General features: G+C 33.8%; 1 non-coding gene across 1 annotated transcript; it reads right to left on the bottom strand.

The window, feature by feature from the left end:
* Positions 1 to 4202: 4202 nt before the first annotated feature.
* TRNAV-UAC (transfer RNA valine (anticodon UAC)) lies at positions 4203 to 4275 on the bottom strand. Its single transcript has one exon. It is a non-coding gene; the product is annotated as a tRNA-Val (tRNA).
* Positions 4276 to 4905: the final 630 nt, after the last annotated feature.

Below are 4905 nucleotides of genomic sequence, written 5' to 3'. Positions count from 1 at the left end.
CAAATCGAGTAACATAATCTTGTGTCTCTTCCATGTGAGATGGCCCCTCAAACTTCAAGGCATCATAGAGACTTCACAGGGTTTTTATATACATTGACCAGCTATCTCTGTTCCATTGATTTCCATACACAAAAGACCCCGTTTAAATACAATATCGACTAGACTCAGAAGTAATGGGTCATGGTGCTCTTCACTGATAAGTCGAGATAGTCCAATTGGATTCTTGAAGCATCCAATTCATCTTATGGGAACGGTGAACCAGTTTGCATTCCAACAACATCGCATAAAGAGACATTGGAGCTGGTGATATAATGGTTTCAGCGGAATCATTGCCAATAAGGTACTGGTTCACTGTTAGGAAACCAATATACGTACCTTCAGAGGGAAGCGCATAAAAAATGGCCAGCTAAAATCTCAAACCTCAGACAAGCATATCTAAAATAATTTAGGCAATACGGTTATAATCAAAAGGTCCTTTCCAGGATGCCTCACAGCTTGCATTAGCCTTTACCCAAAAATGGCAATTTATATCACCAACACTAATCAGCAGTCTCGTTCTCAGCATGATTAGTGCTACCCACGGCGATTACATTACGGAGATAATACGCCTTATTAAGGTTATAATTATAATATCCTATTATTTCATAGATTATTTATACTCCATATTTGGCCGCTCATGAAATTATTTTAATAATTCTAACTTCAGATTGAAATCTAATCAGCCTTCGCGCATCATTTATACTCCATAAAACGAATATCTAATAAGGTTTGTTATAATCTAATAAAAATTTTTCGATTTATTGTATTTACGCCTTTGATCAACATTGTACATTTTTGAATTTTACTGACTACAGAGAAAAACGCTCGTAAACCCCTTGGTCTAAAAGTGGACCCAAAAGTGGGGTGCCCGAGATAATCCGCAATACGGTAAATCAAATTTATTAATTATGAAAACTTTAGTTTTTCGAAACATAATTGAAAATAAAAATTATAAATAAATGTTGATCATGATATCGATCATGCACGTTCAAATACATGCATTTTGTACTTTAACTTCAATTTAATTTTGTTTTGTATTTATTTATTTGTGGTCTTTTAAAATTATATGTGATTTTAGATATAATGTCTTCCATATAAATGATTTATAAATAAAAAAAATATTAAACTTATATGTTTAATTTTTTATTCCGGGGTGCGCGCTAAACCTTTTAAATAAAATAAGGGTGCGCGGACAAAAAAGTTTGGAGACCATTGTGCTGTATTTTGAAATGTTTCCAAAATACAGTGTATTTTGAAATAATTTCAAATTTATTGTTTATTTTTTTTATATATTTCATTGTTTATCTTTTACTGACACCAGGTGGCAGAATCAAAACCACAAAATAATAACAGACAACATAATATGGATGCTGAGTATATTGACGTTCGTTTTCGCATCTTAAAATTTATTTCCTCCAGTAGATTAGCGAAGAATAATTTATGACAATCTGGGCTACAGTAAAATATACCAAGGTATAAGTGATAATTTACAATAATTTAAAAAATAAACTTTAAAACTCATTTTAATTAAACAAATATTCGTAAATACTGTATACGTGTTTATTACTACTGTTTTATAGTTATTCAAGCAATGAATGCGATAGATTACTAATTCTTAATTATTATTTTTACGTAGGATTCGCTGAATAGTTTTTATATAGAAAAGCTTTTACAAATAATCGGTGATATTTTACATTCTATACATATTTTAATACTCGTTAAAAGTACGTTCTATTTATGTAGAATATTGCAGAAGTCTGGTAAACTAGGGCAATCCAGTAAGGAAGGAGAACTTAAATGATACTTTCACTTTGTGAACCGGGCCCGGTTAACAATAATAAACACGTGCGAAATGCTATGTGAATGTTAAGCACTGCACGTGGTCCGGTCCTAATTCTACTTATCTTTGCATCCAGATGCCCAAACGTAATTCGCCGAAGAAATAGTCTACTGTACTCTTTATGTGGCTACTTCCCTTCTGAAGAAGGTTGGCGGATACCATTCGTAAAAACCTTTTACCTCGTGTCGCTATAAGTGATGTGTTCTATAGGTGTTAATAGGGTTCTACGTGGCTGAAAGTCCAAAGCCATGTAGAACACAGCAGTGGTCTCGAGAGGAAGTGAACGCGTGCTCTTTGTGGATACAGTTTCTATCACTGATTTTTCTGTCCGTTTCCGCAGTCCTAATGGATGGGGTGGTTACGACCGATTAGGCATGAATGAGTTATTGTGATAAGTAGGTAGCTCTCCGCCTTCCACTTTAAACTTTCTGACCCCCCCGGCTATCTGTACAGCGAGGACTGTCAACCTCGAGACCTATATACTCTACTACTGTATTCCTGCTATTAAAGTGTCTGTATTGAGTGTCAACCTCGGGCTCCTTGACTCTTTTATATACACTGAGAAACACCTGCATCTTTCAGTACCTGGAACAATTCCTGTGGATACTTTTGTGTGTAAGTTCCTTTAGATTTTCTTTCTGAGCGTTTAATGCCCTACTTTAGAAGCGACCAGTGTACATTGTTTCCCTCCCGCAAGGTTACGAGTTTAGACTGTAAATACCACGGTGTTTGTAGTATTTACAAATGTAGATACCACAATATTATCTCATGCGCAGAATTCGTTCAAAAAAAAGGATTTTTCCTCACTACTAAATTTTGCCGAAGGATGGCGCCACATGTCGCTTTATCTCGTATTGATTTTTCGTATTACTCAGGTAAGGTATGTGTGCACTTGTTATTCATAGCTCCATTTATTTAGATGTAATGTATTTTAAATAATTTCTTGTAAAAATGATAAAACAGCTTCAGACAAATAAATGTTCTCAGATTTAATGGAAGTATGCATAACTTGTGGAAAATAAAACAAGTGCCATATATCTAAATCTTGCAATATTTGATTGTCAGAATCGTCCAGGACTTTCTTTCAAAAAAAAAAAAAAAAAAACATAAAAGAAAATAGAATAAAAACATTCTGATATTTAATATCATATTGCTTAAATATCAGTTTTCTTTAATATTTCTTTATCAAATGAATAACAAATAAAAATAAACGAATAAAATTTAAAAATGATAAATGTTTTACTCAATTTCAATTAACTTCCCACTAAAAGTATGAAGCATAAATATTGACAGGACGGACAGAACTCTTTTTTTTTTTTAAATTAATTTCCTCTCGGAACTTTTGTAATTACATTTTACATCTGGCAGAACCTCAGCAGTAATTAGCCCTATTTAACAGATTAATTAACAGTGTCACTGAACGTAAAATTAATTATCTGTATTTATAAAATAGTGTTTCTTATGTCAGTTAAAATGAGAGAAAATTGAAATTAAATTCACATTAAAATTACAGCCATATTTGTATTTAAATCTTACCCTACATTAATACGCTAAACTGCGTTATAGAAATGTAATAATTAATCATTACGTTGTAGATAGGGACCAAATATAGTTATCTTGTGCTGTTATTTGGTTTGCTTTAATAGATTTTTTAAATTATGGTTTTTTAATCATTTGTATTACAAAATGATGTGCAACTTTTGACTGTTATAAGAATATGCTAGACCGAAACCAATATCTGATAAAAAGCAGTTACTAGTAATAATAAAAATTAGCTACGCAAGAGAAATAAATATAAAAACTTAATTACCTTTGTTTTTTTCCCCTTTTTCTTTTCTTTCTTTCTTTTTTTTTTTTTTAGTACAAGTTCTTTCCGTTTCTGTGTAACACAGAAACATTGACAAAAATTGACTAAATATTGACAAAATGCGCATATTCTGCTGTCTGATAGTTTTAAAAATATATGAATTTTAATAAAATAATAATTACTTTATAAAAGTCTTGGTTGTGCGGAGAGTATAAATAAGGATGAGAAGACTTCATATATTTATTGTTCTTTATATTATCTGTTCCTTCAATACCTTTCTCTTTTTTTTTTCTTTATTCTCACCGTTTACTGTTGCATTTGTATCACTATGTACACGCGTTACCTTAGTATTGTTCGCTGGCAATTAAAATAAAATAAATTTTCTGTTTATACTCTGGGACATCTCTGACAACCACACAGAGAAGTTCACAAGAATAGGGGTGAACCCAGGTCACTCAAGGCACGTGTACTTTACCTTGCGCTGACCACTCGACTACGGCTCTCTTAAAAGAAACTTGGTTCCGCCCGGGATCGAACCGGGGACCTTTTGCGTGTAAAGCAAACGTGATAACCGCTACACCACGGAACCTGTGTGACTCAGTGTAGTATAAGTCAAATTTACACTATTTCGAAGAAAATTGAAGGAACTTGAAATCTCTTAGTATCTGTCACTGTTTACGAGGGGATATCAAAAAAGTTCGTACCCTTACTTAGAAATAATAGTCCTAGAAAAGTGAAACTTCACAGGAACTTGAATCCTTTTCTATGTACTCTCCATGTATTGTAACACATTTCTCCCATCTATGGATCAGTTGTTTAATGCCTTGATCATAGAGGTCCGCACTTTTTGCCTGAAACCCCGATTCCACTTCATTGATGATTTCTTGAGACGAATCAAAGCGCCGTCCACTCAATGGTTTCTTCATTTCTCGAAACAAGAAGAAGAATTCCGACGGTGCTAGGTCCAGATTATTGGGTGGGTGCTGCAGTAGTACAAATCCAACAGTTGGTGATAACATTGTATCGACATTGCTTCTGCAAAGGCGTCAGCAATCTTGGAACCCATCGTGCGGAGACCTCAGACAAGTGCAGATGGCCATGTAAATGCTGTGAGCAGACCCATAACTAATTCTCACTGCATTTACGATGGAATGAATTGTCACGTCTGTCACTCAGCACCAGCTGCTCAACCTTTGCAACCGTCTGTCTGTGGATGTTG

The sequence above is a fragment of the Mastigoproctus giganteus genome, chromosome 3 (assembly GCF_048544385.1).
Source record: "Mastigoproctus giganteus isolate SK-2022 chromosome 3, ASM4854438v1, whole genome shotgun sequence".
Lineage (NCBI taxonomy): Eukaryota > Metazoa > Arthropoda > Arachnida > Uropygi > Thelyphonidae > Mastigoproctus > Mastigoproctus giganteus.
This window is presented reverse-complemented; position numbering and strand designations above follow the sequence as displayed.